The 20,840-nt window shown below is 42.5% G+C and overlaps 1 protein-coding gene across 10 annotated transcripts in view; it reads left to right on the top strand.

Moving 5' to 3' along the window:
• Window positions 1-20,840, top strand: part of TNIK (TRAF2 and NCK interacting kinase) — a 415,562-nt gene that overhangs the window by 69,123 nt on the left and 325,599 nt on the right. The gene's annotated exons all lie outside the window — the stretch shown is intronic.

Genomic DNA, 20,840 nt, shown 5'->3' with positions numbered 1-20,840 from the left:
CTTACTCATGGGTCTCTTACGATGGTTTCTTACCTCAAGTAGGAGACAAGGAAACAAATGAGACGACTGTTAGGACACCTTTGAGTCCTTTGATGAGGTCAGGAATATTCCCATTATGTTTTCCCACATTGCCATTCCATGCCTCAAAAAGATACAAAAAACCAAAATGGAACTTTGACCTAAATGTTTACACACACATATACATACACATATATACATATATGTATGTATGTGTGTGTTTATTTTATTTTAATTTTTTGCTGGTATTTTTGCTGTTTAAGGAAACATATTAGTAATCACTGGGGTGCTGACATTAATCAGGCAATACACCATCTTTAGGTCTTGGATTTGAAACAGAGCTCCCTGGTCTTAACAAAGTCTTTTATTTTTAGCCAGTGTGGTGACAAGCCTCTTTGGTCTACCATATCATTTTAATCTTGGTGATATTTGCTGAAGCTTTTGTCTAAGTCCTCCGTGATGATGCCTCATCTTAGTGACCTTGAGTTTTCCAAGATCATGCCTGTGGAGTACAGGCTTTGCCAGCTCCTTCTTAACTGGAAAGATTGGAATGTGGGCCTATTGAAAGACCACCAGCTTTTGTCTGGGAAGCTACTTAATGGGGAATGGATTCTGGGCTTAAGTATTTATGTCAATTCTCTCTCTATTTCAGATATCTGAACTTCATCAGTGATGTCTGTTTCAAATCTATTTTTTCCCCATTCTACTTTTTCTCTTGATTGTTTTCATTGATTTCATTTGTACAAAAGCTTTTACATTTTTCTAGTCAATTTAATTTTATGTAATTTGATTTATTTAATTTTTATTTCTTAGCACTTCTCATCATGATTATTTACTTTTTTCCCCATCCCACTGGTAAGAGGAGGATAAGTATGTTTATTCCTTTATAAGGCTGGGCTTATTAGCACCGTGGATTTCTTCCCTCTCTCTCTCTCTCTCTCTCTCTCTCTCTCTCTCTCTCTCTCTCTCTCTCTCTCTCTCTCTCTCCCTCTCTCCTTTTTCTTTCTTTCTCTTCCTGTCTCTCTCTGTCTCTGTCTCTGTCTCTCTCTCTGTCTCTATTTCTCTCTGTCTCTCTGTCTCTCTCTCTGTCTCTCTCTTCTCTCTGTCTCTGTCTGTCTCTGTCTCTCTATTTCTCTCTCTGTCTCTCTCTCTCTCTGTCTCACTCTCTCTCTCTTTCTCTCTCTCCGATACATCTCATTCATTAACAAGGCTAGAACCATCCTCTCTGTGCTGATATCTCATATGGTCAGCTCCCGGTGTCTCTTCTGAGCTCAGGCCGATATCTGGACCTGGGATCAAATCCTGCTACTTCCCCACTGTGGTGTGTGACCTTGGGTGAATCATTTAACCTTGCTGGGCCTCAGTTTCCTTATCCATAAAATAAAGGCATTGAACTTGGCTGTCTTGGCAGTCTGTTCAGGCTCCTTTTCCTGCCTCTCATTCTGCTTGTACTTTGCATCATCTCCAGCTCAGCATGCCCCACTGTGAGTCTGGGTCACTGCCTTCATCATTTCCGCCTGTGGCACCACCCTTGCTCTTCCTTTTCACTTGTCTCCTATCTCTTTTATTTTTCTCAGATTATCAGTAACCAGAGTTTGTCATCACTTCCTTTGTTACATTTCTCCTACATCTGCAGCCAGAAGGCAAGCCTAGACTATCCCTACCAGATAATTATATGAGCCGCCTAACGTTTCACATTTTGACTCTGTGACCCTCTCCCCTAGCAATTGGTAATAATTAATAACAACAATAGTGATAGCAAAAATAATATAATTTATATAGCCCTTTAAGGTTTGCAAAGCATTTTTACAAATTTGTTGTTGTTATTCAGCCATTTCAGTCATGTCTGTCTCTTTGTGACCTCATTTGGAGTTTTCTTGGCAAAGATACTGGAGTGGTTTGCCATTTCCTCCTCCAGCTTGTTTCACAGATGAGGAAACTGAGGCAAACAAGATTATGTGACCTGCCCAGGGTCACAAAGCTAGTAAGTGTCAGTGGCTAGATTTGAACTCAGGTCCTCCTGGCTCCAAGTCCAATGCTCTGTCCACTATGCCACCTAGCTGCCACATTTTACTTCCCAATTTATCTTCACAATAACTGTGGGAGGAGGTGCTATTATTCTTTTACAGATGAAGACACTGAGACAGACAGAGGTTAAGTGACTTCACTGAGGTCACCCAGCTAGGAATTGTCTGAGTCAGGATTTGAATTCAGCTCTTTGTGATTCCCAGGCCAGTGCTCTATCTACTGCACCACCCACGGACAAATCACAGAATCATCTTATGCTCATGTGATGTAGAGATGGGAGGGGGGTTTATAGAACAGTATGATCCAACCCCCCCCACCCCTGTTTTACAGATAAGAAAACCGAAGCCTGGAGCGATTAAGTGATTTATTGAAAGACACATGTTGTGTCAGAAGTACGGTTTAAAGCGACGACTTCTAGCGTTAGTACTACGGTTCTTCCCACTGCACCCCACGGACTCTCTCCTCAGACTCCAAATCCAGAGCTCTGCTCATTCCACCATACTGCCTTGGGGCTTTGATGTATCCTTTCCAAAGCTTTCCTGCATTCTCAAATACAGTGGTTCCTCTTTCCTAGGACCCACAACTCTTTCCATGGAGGCACACCTCATGGTACCAAGCAGTACAAAAAAAAAGATCCAATTTCCAGAAATCTTTTTAAAAGCCATTGTTTCCAAAGGATGTCTCTTTCCTAAAGTAGGGTGCATTTCCTTTCCCATAACCATGGAGCACAAAGTTGGGATGAGCAGGAGGCTCACCCTTGGCACTGCTTGGCCATCTTACTGGCACTGCTGTGGGTTGGAATTGAGATGGCGCCGGGGGGGTGAAGGCAGGGAAGTATTCCTTCCCTTCTTGGGTGTTGCTGCTCTGGTCCACATTGTTCTCCACCGAAGGGCACTGCTCCACAGTGTATCAGCACTTTTTTTGTACAGGGAAATCAGCAGAGCCAGCACAGCTCATTAGTCCTTGAATGGCTCACTATAAAATAAAAACAGTGAATGGTTGGGCAGTGGGAATCTCTTGTATTCTGTGGTAAGGTTTTTCTTCTTTATTGAGTTCTGAACATACAGTACTAGGTACTCTCATCCTGCTCGGATCCTTGTTCCACACTGCTAGCCATTTTTGTTCTGTACTTCTCCTGCCAGGAGCTTCAGGACACTTCATTTTCCCCTAAAAATTCTCCTAAAGAAGATACAACTGACGTCTTGCTTGTCATTACCAATGACCAAGTTTGCAGTCATGGAGACACTCACCCAAAGACAGGTGGCTTCTGCGTTCACGTTGAGTGTGTGCAGTTAGCTAGAGAGCAGCTTTCTTGGGACAAATCCCTCTTTTTCCTCCTGTAGTCTTCCTGGCAATCAGAAGCAGAGATACCTTTTTCTCCATCTCTCTAGTGTCAGCCTTTCCAGTGGGCTTTTGCCTCAGACTCTACAACTGGTGGGTTCCATTGATAAACCCTCTTGGAGAAAGCACTGATCCTTTGCCACAGAAGTTAATTCCATCTGGAGAGCAGGGCCAGGTCTCTGACAAATTGACTGAATGCTCCCATGTGTCTGTAAGGTAGGGACAGCTAGGCTTCCCCCTAGAATAGAGCATTGGGCTTACAGCCAGGAGGACCTGTCTTCAAATCTAGACTCAGACACTTGCTAATTGTGTGACCCAGAGCAAGTCACTTAATCATGTTTGCCTCAGTTTCTTCATCTGTAAAAGGAGCCAGAGAAGGCAATTGCAAACCATTCCAGTATCTTTGTTAAGAAAACCCCAAATGGGGTCATGAAGAGTTGGACAGAACTGACCAATTAAACCACAACAATAACAACCTGGTAGGTGGAGGGGGAACATTGAAATGATGCTTTTGCCTTGCTTAGGTGCTTTCTTCTTGCCATAAACTGATCCTTACGGTCTCCAGGCTTTCTTGCTCATGAGCATCATATTTCTTTTTGTTGTGATTTCTGATTTTGAAACAGATACTGACTGTCTCTAACCACTGACCCTCTAATTTCCTGACTTATCTGCCCAGTTCTGAGAATTGTTTTGGTTTTGTCTTGGTCCCTGTAAAGTCTAGTACAGTGCCTGACTCACAGTAGGTACTCAATAAAAGCTTGTTGGAATAGAATAGGATGAAATTGAATTGACTTACCCAAACTCTGGGTTCTAGCCTTGTTCCCTCTTGTCCAATCAATTTCTCTGTTATTTAAAAGGCTCCTTTGAACAGATAGGCAAGTACCTTTAAAAATGAAGGGTTTTAAGAGGGAGGGAGGAAGCCTGGGCTGAGAAAGGCAAGTGGCTCTGTTTCCCTCAAGGACAGAGTCCCAATTAGCAAATGTCAATCAGGAAACCATTGTCTAGATGAATAATTCATTATAGACAATCCATAAATCAGATCAATTATACTTCACCATCCTGCAAAGTTCTCCTACCTATGCCCCACTGAGCGACTGCATAGGTTAGGTCTGACGTAGAACATGGAAGAAATCTGGTCTTTGGCTTAGAAATTTATTGATGGAAAATATGGTGCTGTTACAATCAGGGTTTGGGGGGGATTTAGTTCAAGCTCTGTCACTTAATTAGCTGTATTACTTTGGGCCAGTCATTTAACCTCCACATGTCACTTTAAACTGAAGATGATTATCTCAGGTACTTGGAAACCAGGAAAGTGAACCAGATGATCCTCCTGAAGCCCTTTCCAACTCTCAGGTCTTTGATTTTACTCCTTTGACCAAGGCAGATTGGCAACCTCGTAGTTGTCTGGGGTCCTGCAGGTTAAGTCTTTGCCCAGTCAGTGAGATTACTTTTAGCAAACTCTCAAATCAGTAAATGATGATAATTAAAGATAAGATATGAGATTTAGGGGAAGGCCCCTTGCAACCTATTTATTAAACTCTTTGATTCTTAGTGGTGTTAATAACCATCTATAAATATTAAGAATCTTTTAAATGTCTGATGACAACTTACTTTAGTGAGAGAAAGACCCTGGTTTCTTGAAGTCTTTGCCAGCAGCACATAAATTCTGCTGGGTCTAGCTTAGGACAAAAGTTTGCAGTACAGGCCTTAGGTAGGGGGTGAAGGGAGAATAGATTATTTGCCCCTTGAAGATCAGTCCAGCTGAATCCCGAAAGACACTCTGATGGCCCCCACTCCCCACTTTTTAGGGGGAAGGAACATAGCAACTCTGAAAGGCCATCTACTCAGTCACAGAAGGGTTGAAACTGTGGATCACAACCTGCATCAGCAGATGAATTATGCCTACCATGGAAATCCTGGCTGCATTAAGTGAGGACAATAACAATAAAGGTGTCAATAAAAATGCGACTGGTTGGATCATAAAAATTAGTTTGAAATACTCATTTCTCTGGATGTTTTTACAATTAAAAAGAAATTAATGGAACAAAAACCCAGGGCATGGAATCACGGAGAGAGATTGTTTCATGAGTCCCAAAGCTACCTACCCTTGACCTTTTATGCTGCTTTTCCTAGCCTGGATGCTGATCAAGTTGTTGGGATCTCTAGTTGATAGTAAGTAGAGTTGGATAGATTCAGGTCCTTTCATTGGGACACTGAATTTGCTCTTAATAAAAGTCCCTTCATCTCTTTTCATATAATCAAATATTTTAAAATGGAATAATGACTTCTTTAAGGGAGATGGTGCCTCTAATGGTACAGATCTCAACCCCTCCGTGCCTGTGCATTCTGTATTACTCTTGTCTTTATCTTCCCTTAGTTCTTCCCACACTATGCTGAGGTACTTCCTCATTTTCTCTGGATATTGTGAGGATACCTGCCCGTTGAGCATGTGGGGCCTCTCATCTGTTATCCCTCACTCTCACCATGCAATCAGCTGATTGAAAAAGTTTTTTGAAAATTATTTCACTAAATGTTTCCCATATTCTTATATCATGGATTTATTTGGTAAAAATATTGCCAGTTTCCATATTCCTAGCAGAGAAGGAGGGGGCAGGTCTGGGTTAGAGGTGGGAGTTCGGTATCTGGGTTATCAATCTTTCCTCATTTTGTTGGGCCAGAATGTCATGATATCCAGAGACACTGTATCCCCGGAGTAGGGACAATAGCATTCTCAAGTGAGCTGTTATGTTCAGTTGAAATCTTTTTTGGTATGATTATCTTAAGGAAATCCATAAATGGCTTATTATCTAGTGCCCTATACTGGTACCATTTTTGGACAGCTAGGTGATGCAGTGGATGGAGCACTGGCCTTAGAATCAGAAAGATTCATCTATCTGTGTGACCCTGGACAAGTCACCCAAATGCTGTTTGCCTCAGTTTCCTCAGCTGTCAAATGAGCTAGAGAAGGAAATGGCAAACCTCTCCAGTGTCTTTGCCAAGAAAACCCCAAATGGGGTCAGGAAGAGTCTGAAAAGACTAAAAGCAGCCAAACAACAAGTTTTAAAATGGTGGTGTCCCTCTTGTCAGTGCATTTCTAGTTATTCTCTCTCTTTATTGAGAATGAGAAACCTGAAAAAAAAAACCAAACCAGGCTTACACCATAGCAGAAACTTTAGAGTGACGATCAGGAGAGTGAGCCAAGATATGTAGCATTTGCTGATCACAGGGAAAATTTAACAACTCGCTCTAGCATACCCCTGCCCTTAGATGTGATGTAGCTTGGCTCCTCGAAGGGTCCTCAAGCTGCCTGTCTCTTTTCAGCACATCTACTTTGATGTTTGCACGGATGTTGCTCTTCTGGGGATACCACAAGGACACCTGTGGGGAGTCCCAAGTCTACTGACCTTACAAAATTCACAAGGTCCTCCTCAAGTGGCAGGAGATAGAAGCATCTCTCCTCCCCCTTCCCAATTGATTCCCTCTCTGGAATTTGTCACCCATCTCTCCTCTAGACTTGCCCAACACTCAAATGCGGTTCAGAACTTTCTGGGTATTCTTTCATCCTTGACCCATAGAATGTGACTGAGTCCCTCAGCCAAGCCCAGTGCACTTTCTATGTAGTTACTCAATTTCATCCAATGACTTTGACTCCTTCCCAATGGCTTAAGGACTTTGCACACTAAGGTTAATGCTTCAGACTGAATTCCCAAATTTGGATTCAGTGGAGGTGTTCTCCTCTGATTAAGGTGATTACTTTAAGGAGGGTGGGATATTGGGTGATTGATTCATTCCATCTCATTCTACCTCTTAATCCTAGTTCTTAATGGCTTTAAATGTCCAATAGTGGTTCTGACTTCTGTAAAGTTTCTGCTATGGGGTAAGCCTGTTTTTTCAGGTTTCTCATTCTCAACAAAGAAAGAAAATAACTAGAAACCCACCTTTTCCTCCTCCTTTTGTGTATTCCAAGCTACCTAGGAGAATGAAAATTTAATGGAAATCTAGTGCTATTGAAAACAGTGTATTGTAAAATAAAGGCTTTTTTCCTCCTCCTCTTCCTCCATCTCTTCTTCCTCCTTGTTCTCACCTATGCCACTTTCTCCTGGATTGTGGTAATAGATTGGTTGTATATACTATAGAAGCCCATTTGCCTTTTTCAGTGGTTACAGAATTGTAGTATTAAAATGGGGGTAGCTGGGTGGCTCAAGTGCCCGGGCCCGGAGTCAGGAAGATTCATTTTCCTGAACTCAAATCTAGTCTAAGACACTTACTAGCTGCGTGACTTTGAGCAAGTCACTTCACTCTGTTTGCCTCAGTTTCTTCATCTGTAAAATGATCTGGAGAAGGAAATGGCCAACCACTGCAGTACCTTTGTCAAGAAAAATGGGGTCATGAAGAGTCTGATATGACTATACAACAGCAACTTTGAGAATGGCGCTGTCCCTCTTGTCTTTTAGTAGTATTTGAAGAGGGCAGAGGTGCAGTTTTCAGCCCACGTTCTAGAAACCCAGTTATTTCTGGGAGAAGGCACATAATTGTGCCAGCATGCATTTTCAAAAAGGTTCCCGTTTTTAAGGGGTTGGTCCTTTTTGCCCCAAGTGGCCTTCCCATCTCCCCTCTTCTGATCTCAGTTGTTGTCATCTTTGAAGATCCAGTTGAAGCCTCACCTCCCCCACGGAGCTCTCTATGACCAGTCCAACCGTCAGTGGTCTCCTCTGATGTTTCAAAGCCTTTCGAGTCTGCCCCCTAGTGTTAACCAAGCATGATGTAATGAGAAGAGCCTTGGACTGGGAGCTTGGACGCTTGGAGGCAGGATAATAATTAGAAAGAATTTTGGCTCTGGAGTTGAGGACCTGAGTTCCAATCCCACCTATTTCTGCCACTTCTCTGGGTGACCTTGGGAGAAGTCATTGACCCACTCGGGGCCTCCATTGTCTCATCTGTCAAAGGAAAGGGCTAGACTGGGTGGTCTATAAGGCTTTTCCATCTCTAGATCTGTGACCTGTGTCAGAGACCCCTCTGGCTCTGCCACTAACTGGCCCTGTGACCTCAAGCCAATTTCTCTGGCCTCAGTTTGCTTAGCTATAAATGCGGCGTTGGACTGGATGAGCCCTCGGGACCCTTCAATTGATTTTTAAAAAAAACTTATGGCTATCTTTTATTTTTATGTCACCTGTTTCTCAGTGTGTCCTCCCCTCCCCTTCCCAGAGACCCTTCTCTTAGGAAAAAGACTGACAAGGAGGGAAAAGCCAGTATGAGGTGCTCCACACCCATAGATCCCACCTCAGCAAAGGAGGGGAGAAACACCCTCCTTATTTCTCTTTTTTTGGAGGCCCCTTTGCATTCTAATCAATGTTCTATGATTCGGTGACCATCACAGACAGAATTTTAGAGCTAAGAGGGCACCTAGTGTCTAGTCCAAATGAGGAAGCCCAGGATGGAGAGATGAATTGACCTTTTCCAAAGGTGCAATTTGTCAGTGGCAAAGCTGGGGTTTGGAGTCCTGGCATCTAGGCCAGAATTGCATAAAGTTGTCAGCCTAACTCTTCCAGAGTCATGGAAGTCCAGTGGCAAGACAAAAGTTAAGATGACTGGCAATGGCATGGGACGCGTTGCATGACCTTGGCGTCTTCAATGTCTGATCAAGCTCGAAGTGCTCCATAGTGTCTGCTTCTGCCACCTTCATAGGCATTGGAACAATTTATTCCACTCTGCCCATTCTGACTTGGGGGGAGTCTTCACATGCTTGGGGTAAACATTGCCCTAGCTTGCTTACTCTCAACCTGCTTTAGCCAGTTTGCTGGGATATGGCTGCTGTGCACTCGACAGCTTCTTGAAGCCACAGATGAGAGTTAAGTACCAGGTAAACACCAAAGGTAGATGAGCAGCCCTGAAAAGGACTTGGCAAGCCCTCATGCCACAGATGCTAGTCCTGGAATACCCCATACATCCCTACTACTGCTGCTACTGCCATTACTACTACTACTACTACTACTACTACTACTACTACTACTACTACTACTACTACTACTACTACTACTACTATTACTACTACTATTACTTATTATGAATCCTTTGTTGTTAATGAGCTTTTTCAGTTGTTCATGTAGATTCCCACAGTCCAACTATTAAGTTGAGCCCACTGGCTTTCCAGATAACACATAATACAGACATTTGTTTTAGTAATGTCTCCATAAAGCATGGAGGTGACAAGGGAAATTATTTCCTTTCTTTCCCCCTTTCCATATTGTCCAGGCAGCAGAAATACTGATTTTCTGCATACAGATAACTGAAAATCTTCTTGAAAAGTAGTCTTATCTCTTCAGCTTCCACTTGAAGTGGAAAAGGTAGAGCTGGGGAAAAGACACTGTCTTTGTCTGAATGGTGACAGCTCGATCTCAGTGCCCAGTTCTAGGCCAAGGTGCTATTGACCTGCCAGCCATTCTTGCCAGCCAGTTGGACAATGCTGCCCAATTAGTTATTCTGAACAGTCAGGTCCCCTTGACAGTGGTAGGGAAAGTAGATATGAAGTTCAAAGACAATGGTCCTAAAATAGGGAAGAAGATAATAAAGTATTCCTCTGAAAATGAGTAGTCAGCCCATTGAGCTTTCCTTAATAGCCTTGGGTGACTTTACTTTGAAGGAGCAATGGCAGGGTCAAGGATGGCCTGAGTTTTGGCCTTCTCTTTGTGCTGTGTGGCCTCACTCAAGTAGAGGTTGTTTCTTCTTCCTGGGATTCTAGGTCACTCTTCCATAACTAGCATTCTTTGGATTTGTGTGTGTGTGTGTGTGTGTGTGTGTGTGTGTGTGTGTGTAGCACAAAATAACCCTTAAATAAAAATTTTAAGACCATTTCAGCTGAGGCAAGATCAAATCCCCAGGATACAGCAAAAAGCCCAAGTTGACAGGTAGAAAAAGACCTTCTAACTTCCTATTTTAACTGAATAGTCTTGCCAGATGGGTACCAAACCATTGTTTCTCTGTATCAGAAGAAGTAGGAGTGATTGCAGTATCCTCCAGATGTTATCATCCTGGGACAGAGACCCAGCTACCAGCTCTGCTGTGGGGTTTGGACCCTACCCGCTTGTTGGAAGGACTGAGGAGGATGGTTTAGAGAGAGAAGAGGTTGGAAACAGAGAGAAGTGAGACTGATATTCCAGTATCATGCTCTGCCTTGAACTCAGACTCTCACAAATGTGAGCCTGCCCTCCGATTGGTAAACTTGCATTTCACCTTATCCTGGTCTCCTACAGCTTTGCTGGTTGAAGGTTTTGCTTTAGGCCAGTGCTGATTGGGGATGTAGGAAGCATCCCAAAGCTCTTGTGTGTGTGAGGCAAGATTTGGATACAGGTCTCTTCTGACTCCAAGGCAAATCCTTTACCTTTTGGAGGTCCAGATCTGTGATTGAGTTGGTATGGAGAACTCTTATAGAGGCTGTCAATTCCTTCTACCCGTATAGGTTGTTCCCTGTTCTAAGTAGTCTTAGATACCTGCCCCGGGGGGAGGAAGGGGAATGGGGACTCAGGTGACTCACCTAGCATCACATGGCCAGTGTGTGTCAGAGTGAGCCCCAGCTTGAACCAGGTCTTCACTCCAAAGCCAATCTAATAATAATGATAATAATAATGATGATGATGACTCATATTAATATAGCACCTACGATGTGCCAGGCATGTGCCAAGTGCTTTACAACTATTATCTCATTTGATCCTTAAACAACCCTGGGAGGAAGGTGTTATTATTATTTTCATGTTATAGATGAGAAAACTGAGGCAAACAGAGGTTAAATGACTTGCTTAGGGTCATAAAACTAGTAAGTATCTGAGGCCAAATTTGAACTCAGGTCTTCCTGACTCCAGACTTGGTGCTCCATCCAATGGACCACCTTGCTTTCTCTCTTTGCTGCAATGATGCCTCTCTCTAGTGCATTTACCATCACTCATACTCTGGAGAGATCCAGGGTGAATGTGGGTATAAATTTAAGGAAAAAAGATATATCCAGATTGGGTTTGGAGAACATTCAAAGTAAATTATGTTGTAAGAGAAATAATTTTATTCCTTGGACTTATGGCAATTTGTCATAGTGACTTGGGTTTATCGTAGATAGTATAAATCATCCCAGCTTAAGAAATATCTGCTTTGTAAATAAATAAACTAGGTAACCTTCTGCATAATCCAGTATAGCCCAAGACTTCTTGAGACTGTGGTCCTTGGAGGGACCTGTGATGCTGTGGATAGGATACTCTTTGCACTGAGGCAATTGCAGCCTCTCTGTGCCTTCCCAACCTATGGAAGTGACTTTTGTCCACGTTACCTTCAGCCTTCTATAGCAACTCTGTGCAGCTCAGTGGCTGTTCACTTGTTCTTTATAAATCTCCAGAGTAGACTCTTCTCTTTTCTAGCTGTGCTCCGGGCTCACCTCCTTTGCAAACCTTCATCCTAGCTCTTGAGGTCATTTCAAATGCCTGAAAATAACTGGTTTGGGGGGCTCACCTGAATTTTTGCTTTCTGATATGACCACATGGAAGCTGAAGAGCAGTTGGAAAAAGGGAAAGGTAGCAGTAGTTAATTTTCCTTATAAACCACCCCACAATATCTTACTCTTGTAATTTTTCTGTTCTTTCTTTTATGGAGAGAGCATGTCAAAATATATAGAGTGCTGAGCTGGGAGCAAGGAAGGCCTGGGTTCAAATCTTTCCTCTGGCACTTTACCAGCTGTGTGACCTTGGTGGCACAGAGGTTAGGATGACTTGAGTCTAGAGCCTGCCTAAGATACTCGTAGCTGTATAGCCCGGGCCAGGTCATCTAGCTTTTCTATGCCTCAATTTCCTTTGCTGTAAAAGAGAGGATAATAAATAGTACCTATGTCCCAGGGTTGTTGTGAGAATCAGATGAGATAACTTGTAAAGCATTTTGCAAATCTTAAAACACTATTTAAATACTATTTCTTCTTCTTCTTCTTCTTCTTCTTCTTCTTCTTCTTTCTTCTTCTTCTTCTTCTTCTTCTTCTTCTTCTTCCTCTTCCTTTTCTTCCTCTTCTTCCTCTTCCTCCTCCACCTCCTTCTCCACCACCACCACCACCACCACCACCACTACCACCACTACTACCACTATCACTACCATTACTACCACTACTGCTGCTGCTGCTGCTACTGCTACTATTACTATACCTTGCCAGGTCTCAGTTTCCTCATCAGTAAATGGAAGATAAAAATAGCACCTACCTCCTAGTGTTGTTGTGAGAATAATAATGAGATAATGAGATAATATGTATAAAGAGTCTGCAAACCATGAGCTGTATAAATGGTAGGTAATAATAATCCTCACCTCTATGTTCCTCCACCAGCCACTTGGGACTCAGCTACAAAATACTAACCTGGAATAGCTTGGCTGGATCAAGGAGATCACTCCTCCAGACCATGGTGGCCATGACTTCTGGCAAACTCTGCTGGCTCTTCTGACTTTATGAAGCTCTGAAGACTGGTCTTTCTCCAGTTCTCCTTTACCTACAAACAGAGAAAACTAGACATGACAGGGATGGAAGCATCAGTGCCATATGTTCCTTCCTTTCTCCCTCCTTTCCCAGAAGGTCCCCAGAAACTCTTGCCTTGCCAGACACCAGGGAAGAGGGAGATTGAATGGGTTGGTTAGTGACTGTTGTATACACATTCAGATCTGTTTCGGAAGCTGATCACGAGGTTTTTTTCTTCGTCATGTAGTAATCAGACAGGAAAAAAATAGCTGTATGTATGGTGAGCTGAGCCCCACTATTCTGTGTCATCACATCCTCTCAGAGGTAGACTCACCAAAAGTCTGCATGGAGCCCTCCATACTGCCTTCAAGGACTGGGCCCTTACTGGCCAGTCCTCCAAAACCAGCAGGATTGTAAATTTAGCACTAGGAGAGATCTCAGAGGCCAATCCTTTGCTCTTATAGCAGCCTACACAGAGGTAGATTATGATCTATGTGGGTAGAGGGGGTTTTCACACCAAGATTTCTTTACTTTGGCCAAATCACAACTCCTTCAGTTCTTATGGAGATAGTTATAGGATCAAGGCTGTGACCAGAAAGCCAATTGTTACATTTCTAGGGTGAACATTTATACCACCGAAATTTGGCAAATCTTACAAATTAATACTTGATTGTATTGTTGATTGGACTTAAGAAAGTGATGGAGAAAAATTTAATAATGTTGTTGTTGTTGTTTGTCCTTCATTCTGGAAGAAGACCATGACATCAGGAAGGTGATGTTATGACTTGCAAGTGGATTGGATTTAAGTGAGACAGAGCTGTGCAAAGTCACCCACTTCACTCTCTACTCTGGAGCCATCTGGGTCCAGTGGCAAGATTTAGATCAGGATGACAAGAGATGGCCCCATTATAATGAGATTAAGTGTACAAGGGTGTCCTGCATACATTCCCTCCCAAGAGAGCTGATTGTTAAACATCCATTAGTATACCCTTCCATAGGATCATAGAATTAGATCTAAAAGGGACTTTAGAGGTCATTTTACAGATAAGGAAACTGAGGACCAGAGAGGTTAAGTGATTTTCCTAGGGTCACACAGCTAGTGGTGTCTGATGCTGGATTTGAACTCATGAAGATGAGTTTTCCTGACTCTAGGCTAGATGATTTTCTTAAAGCTTCTGGTTCCTCTATAAAGTGATGGGTTATCTGGAATGGGAAGGAATTCCAGAAATTGGAAGATGGGACTTTCCAGCATATTTCTGAGGAGCAAAGGTGTAGGATTGAGCCGTTAACAGAGAAAAGAGGACCATCAGCTCTGTAATGATTAATAACAACAATAATAATAATTCCAGTTATCATTTACAGTGCTTTAAAATTTGCATGAATATTATCTCATTTTGTCTACACAGCAACCCTAGGAGATAGAGGCTAAGATGCCCCAGATTTCTTGGAGCAGAAATCACAAGCTGGTTGAAGTCCTGAGAAAACTTATCTCTTTTCTCAGCATTCCCTCCTACTGTTCGTCTATCCACAGTAACTATAACGTAGCCCGCTATTTCATTTCCCAAATGTAAACTGAATTTTGTCTCAACCACAAAAGAGGTCAGAAATAGATATAAATGTAAAGTTAGGCAGGGAACTCATCTCCTCCCTAAAAGCTAGGCATTGTCCTAACTGGGGGCTCAGATCAGTCATATCTGAACTCATAAATTTTTGCTTAAAATAAACTCCCTAAGGCTGAAGAGAGAGGCACCATGTGAGCCTTAGACACCATCATATTTCAGATGGCCCCCAAACTTTAAACATTGTCATTGTGACAGGTTGTTTCAGAAGTAAGGAGATCTGTGGCTGGAATTTGTTACCATTGCCCAGGAATTTCAACTTTCTTCTACCTCTTCCTACCTAGACTGTTAGATGGACCTCTTTTGATTGGCCATCTCTCTCACTGAGGGGGCTCTGTAGCAGACTGGGACTTAGATAGTCCATGCATTCTGTGGAACCTCACAATCTCTAGGAATCCATCTTCTATTCAGACATTCTCCATGAAAATGTAACAAAGACCAACCCTTTTTCGGGGCAACTTACACACGTTCCTCACCTCAACCCTGCCCTTCCTCTGCCCCCCTTTATGCCTCTATTGAAATGGATGATCAGAGGATTATTGAACAAATTTATCTTTTGGGTTGCAACTTTCAAGAGGCTTACTATGTATGTGAGATAACCCTTGGCATTTTCCTCTACAGAGATAAATATGCCTTTTTTTGTTTTTATCGATACACCCGGCAGGATCTCAGCTTCCGCGTATCATTTTCTCCCACAACTAAATATACATATTCTCCTGATTGAAGGAGAGTGATTATGTTTTGTGTAGCTTAATTTTTCTTTCTTGGTGCATAGTAGCCTGGCTCTTAGCCCATTTCTAATTAATGTGCAAAGAGTTTTGAGCATAAAGAGGAATTTAGTATTTTAAAGGCTCTGGATTTATCTCCTCTCTTGGCACAGGATTTCTTTTCCATCTAAACCGCCAATGGGATTGCCCCTGCCAAGATCCATTGTAGGGTAAGGTGATGGCACATGACAAGTCATTTACTGCCACAAATCAGAAAATGAAATCCTAAAGCCATACAATTGAGAGTAAAGCTCAACTGCACATGAGGGTAGCTGGGCTTCATTTTCAACTCAACCTAAGTCTGCTTCTGTAACCTGATGTGAGGATGCCAAAAGTAATGGTAAAGGTGGCACTAGATGGCTCAATCAATCACATTCTAGGCACTGATCTAGGTGCTAAGAACACAGATCCTGTGACTTCATTGGCATAGGGAACTCCCTGTATGGAAAGGCTCACTACCAATTCAAGGCAACAACTCATCTGTTAAACATTGTCAGAGTGAGTTGATTAGGGGCCTTAATCCAACCCTAATTCCTAGAAGTTAGGTGACTTGGCCATGTGTTTCTGTCTCTAGTTGTGTGACTCATGGGTAGATTATTCCAATCCCCCTTAATGACCCTCAGTCAACTCTCCCTGAGATACATAATGCTGACTTGCATGGATAGTAAGAGTAAAAGCAGTACTTGACCTCAGGTCTTCCTGCTTCCGGTCTCCAGTTCTCTATCAACTCTTCCATACTATAATAAAATTATTTATTTAATAGTTACTTAATTGGGATAGTATCATGTCTCTTTCACTGGCTGCCCATAAACTATAAACTCCATGAGGGTAAGGATTGTGTGTTAGCAAAATTTTTCATCTCCCCCTGGTTTAGCACAGAGATGGTTCTGTGCTCTTAGATCTGGAATACCATAGAAATGCCGATGGTTTTGTTTCATACATCAGAGATTTCATTGGTGTGTAAAAGCTAGTGGTTTCTCTCTCCCCTCTCTCCTCTCCATTTCCTCCACCTTTACTCTTCCCTTCTTTTTTGCCTCGTCTCCTTCACCTGCATTCTAGGCACCAGCTACACAAAGCATTTTAGCCAGTACATTTAAAGAGTCAAGTTTTTGAATTTACCCACCAATAAACTGGGCTCATTAATGCTTACATTGGATTCATTTGTCCACTGATTTCCAATCCAAGAAACATTTTAAGGGCCACCCATATATTCAAGGCATCCTGCCTTGAGAAATATAGACATAAGAGATAGAGATAGACATGAAAAGAGATAGAGACCGAACAAAGTTTCTGCCCTCAATGACCTTTAATTTAAGTGAAAGGCTACAAAATGTAAATTGACAATTAAATACATAATCATATGAGGAGGGAGAAATAATTAACAATTGTGATGACCAGGAAAAACTTCTCTTTTCACAACCTATGCAAGAGCAGGGAAGTGGGATTTAAAGGCATTGTTCCCTTTAATTTGGTTTACTTTCTGCAAGAAGTGGGATTTATAGGCATTGTTCCCTTTAATTTGGTTTACTTTCTGCAAGTGCTGGGGGACCTCAGAGGCAGAAGAAATTGTTTCCAATGAGGAGGATTCGAGTAGAAATTTGTGTTGTCTCTTAGAGGGAGGGAAAGGCCGGAGCAGCAGCATGGGGTAGGGCTGGGGGAGCAGTGAACAAGGTGGAGTAGTGAATAGGGATACTTGATAGGTGCATCAGGAAAGTGAGGATGGTGTACTTCTTGTCATAATCTTTGTGATCTTTGACTGTAGTCTCATCCAGTGGGGTAAGAGAAGGCTAAAGGATATTCATTATCCAAAGTCAGCAAGAGTAGGAGAGCACAGGCCCTCAAATGCATAAAGGATGTAGTTCTGAATGAGGAAGGGTGCATCTTAAGGTAGAAGGATATCACAACCAGCAGGATATCACAGTATCCCAAGATGAAATGATGAGGATCTTGGTGGCTGTGTCAGAGGAGAGATAGGGTTTATGTAAGGGGTAATGAAAATGAAGATGAATTTTTCCCTATCCAAGATGCCCTGAAATCTATCCATGGACCTTTTGGGTATCTCTTGACCCCAGGTTAAGAACTTCAGTTTTAGGAGAGACCTTTGGTAGTCCCCTTCAAAGCAGGTCAGCCAGTCAATGAGCATTTATTAAGAGGCAGGCTCCAGACCTCAAAGTTAGGGCATGAGATGCTAGGTGCATCACTACTCCCATCATTAATCATTTAGGTTTTTATTTCTTCAGCCAATGTATTATCAATACAGTTCAGCCACCAGAGTAAACTTTCCTGGCCAGTCTCTCTCTGAGATGTGTAGATGGGGTGAAACATGAGAGAAAAGACCACCCTCTCTGTTCCATTTGGAAGCAGAGAGCACAGAACAGTATCCGGGCACAGAACAAAGCCTGTTTGTCTAGGGCAGAAGATTTGCCATTCCTAGACCTCAGATCCACCACATGAAGGGGAAGGCAAGGTAATTGGTAGTAACTTTAAAATGTTTCTGGAGACTTTAAATATTTAAAGCTGTTTTCTCACTTGCAAAAGCTGGGAATGCATCGTGGACCCATTCCCAGGAGGTGCTGAGTCAGCATCCCTGCCTACCCGTGTGAGGGCTCCTGGACACTGATGGTGCTGAAGAGGCATGAAGACTCAAGATAAATATGGAGAGTTCTCCTTGTGTTACTGTTTTCTTTGTCCTAGTTTGCTTTCATAAGCATATGCTTGTCAGTTTTGTCTGAAATCTAGCAAAATAGCTGCTAAATATGGTTTGACGAGGAATAGCAGTTGCAGTCTCTTGAAACCCCTTCCTTTCCTCAGCTTGGTCATTTTGCCAGCCCAGACAGTGATGCTGGGAGGGACATCACTTACCTTGTTCTTCTCTTTCAGCCATTTAAAGGGACTGCGTATCAAAAGTGGAGACTTCTTGGTTGGAAAATGTCTTGCTTATTTACAGTCATTGGGTTAGGCTATGTTCCAGTCTGATTTGACACACTTTCTACCATCCTCTTGGCCTTTATATCTTCATATATGTTTTACTAAATAGAGTAGAACTGTAATAAAATGGAAAGGGTCCATTAGGAGACACCTGGGTCCTCCCTCTAACACTCATTACTTGTGTGACATGGAACCTCTTCACCTGTTAAATGGGGATTTAGTAAGTGTAATGGGCAGCCACATGGCACAGTGGATAGAGCACCAGGCCTGGAGTCAGGAAGACTCAAATTCAAATTCAGCCTTAGACACTAGCTGTGTTACCCTGGGCAAGCCACTTCATCCTGTTTGCCTCATCTGTAAAATGAGCTGGAGAAGGAAATGGCAAACCACTCTTGTGTCTTTGCCAAGAAAATCCTAAAGGGATCATGAAGAGTTGGGCATGACTGAAAAGACAGAAGGAACAGTAATTGTAATGCCTGCTTCGTGAGATTACTCTGAGACTCAATCTAGATGATGTATGTAAAAGTGCTTTGGAAACCTTAAAGTGTAGAATAAATGTTGGCCAGGAGGAGTCTTTTAATTCAATGAATTCTTTGTATGTCAGAAGCAAAATTGGTGTTATCACCAAAATAAACCAAATGCTAATCTGTGAAAGGTAGAAGTCTTAGAACACATATGAATGCTTGACTGTGTTGAGGTGCCAGTACTTGGAGATTATTCAGTATGGAATCAGGGGACTTGGGTTCAAATCACATCGATGCTACTTATTACTTTTATAATCTTGGACAACATGCTTTATGTCTCTGTGCTTCATCTGTAAAAGGAGGGTGGTGGGCTGGATCAGTGGTGTCAGACTCAAATTGAAATGGGCCACTAGTCCATACAGAAAGATCTCTGCAGGCTGCATAGTGACTCAGTTTTAACATGTAATATTATCTGCATTTTGTGATATTTGTATTTATTTTATTAAATGTTTCCCATTTTAATCTGGTTTTGGCCCACTCAGGAATGTTGTTGTCCACATGTGGCCTATATGTTTAATACCTTCTGAAGCTCTTCCCTGCTCTAAGCCTAAGACAGAGAGAGAAACAGAGACAGAGACACACAGAGAGACAGAGCTAGAGACAGAAACAGAGAAAGAGACAGAGAAAGAGAGAGGGAAGGAGAGAGAGAAAGGAGGAAGGAAGGAGGGAGAGGGAAAGAGAGAAGGAGGGGGAGATACACAGAGAGATACAGAAAGAGATAGAGGAAAAGATCATGAAACAATGCAAATGAACTCTGGCTTGGCACTGGACATGTTTTCCTGACTAGCACCAAAGGTTAAGATCTGAATAAAGAGGGATTTCTCGACTTGGTAAATGTCATAGATCTACTCATCCCTTTTTGGCGTCTGTAATCTTCCTAGCCTTCTATCTTAGTTTTCTGAGCAGCTCGGCAAACAGCAGAAATCCCGAATTAAGTTGGTACCTGCCACTCAGTTTTCACATTCTCTGTGACTTCATTATTGTGTTACTACATGAAGGATCTGCCATCTTGTCAGTGTGTGCCTTTCAATTCCATTTAGTTCACTGGGCATTTATTAAGTGCCAACTGTGTGCCAGGCACTGGAAATATGGTGACAGAAATGTAATAGTTCCTGACCTCAAGAAGCTTACATTCTCTTGGGAGGAAGCAGCATGTACAGACATAGCTGTTGTTGAATTGTTTCAGTCATGTCTGATTTTCTTGGCAAAGATACTGGAGTGGTTTGTCATTTCTCCAGTTCATTTTACAGATGAAGAAACTGAGGCAAACATAGTGAAGTGACTTGCCCAGGGTCACACAGCTACTGAGTGTCTGAGGCTGGATTTGCACTCAGGAAAATAAGTCTTCCTGACTTTAGTACCTGCGCTCCATCCGCTGTACCACTTAGCTGCCCTCATGTTCAGAGATACACAAAAGCAAATTGTATAAAAAATGAAGTAATTTGAGGGGTGACAGAGTACTAATAACGGTAGGAATCAGGAAAGGCCTTTTTTGAGATTTTAAGGGTCAGAGGGGTGAAGAGAGAGCAGTCCAGTCAACAGTGAAAACACGGAAGTGACAAGTAGAATGTCATTTTGGGGGAATATTTCGTGTATGTCTCAACAGAAATCTTAGGGAGCTGTCTGAGGCATGTGGAGATTCAAAAGTTCTCCCGGAATCCCAGAGCTAGTGAGTATTTGAGGATGTGTCTGAAACCAGCTCTTCCTGATGCCAGCCCAGTGCTGTATCCACCATGCCAAAATGACCCACAGGGAATTTAATTAGTAAATTCAACATTTCCCTCTGCTGCATTGCACGACAACAGCCTCTCAGTGCCTATCATCTGATGCACAGACTCCCCAAGATTTTTCATGGAATTTTTGTACATGGAAGCACCCAGAAGGCAGTTGTATGTTCTGTGGTAGTCACTTGGGGATGATTTGCCTGGGAGGCAGGATGACTGTCAGACTGACTATGATAAAAATATCACTAGGACCATGCTCGTAGAGTTTCATTCCTTTTTGGAGAACTTCATCCCTTGGGGATCTGGGAGAGAGAAATCTCCCTGCCTGTGTTCTTCCACCTCCATATCTTTGCCCAGGCTGTACCTCATGCCTGGAACTCTTTTTCTCTCACTACTATAATACTTGAAATGACTAACTTCTT

This window comes from Phascolarctos cinereus, unplaced genomic scaffold, assembly GCF_003287225.1.
Source record: "Phascolarctos cinereus isolate Bilbo 61053 unplaced genomic scaffold, phaCin_HiC Scaffold_7;HRSCAF=346, whole genome shotgun sequence".
NCBI lineage: Eukaryota > Metazoa > Chordata > Mammalia > Diprotodontia > Phascolarctidae > Phascolarctos > Phascolarctos cinereus.
The sequence above is the reverse complement of the archived record's forward strand: the minus strand, read 5'-3'. Positions and strand labels throughout refer to the sequence as shown.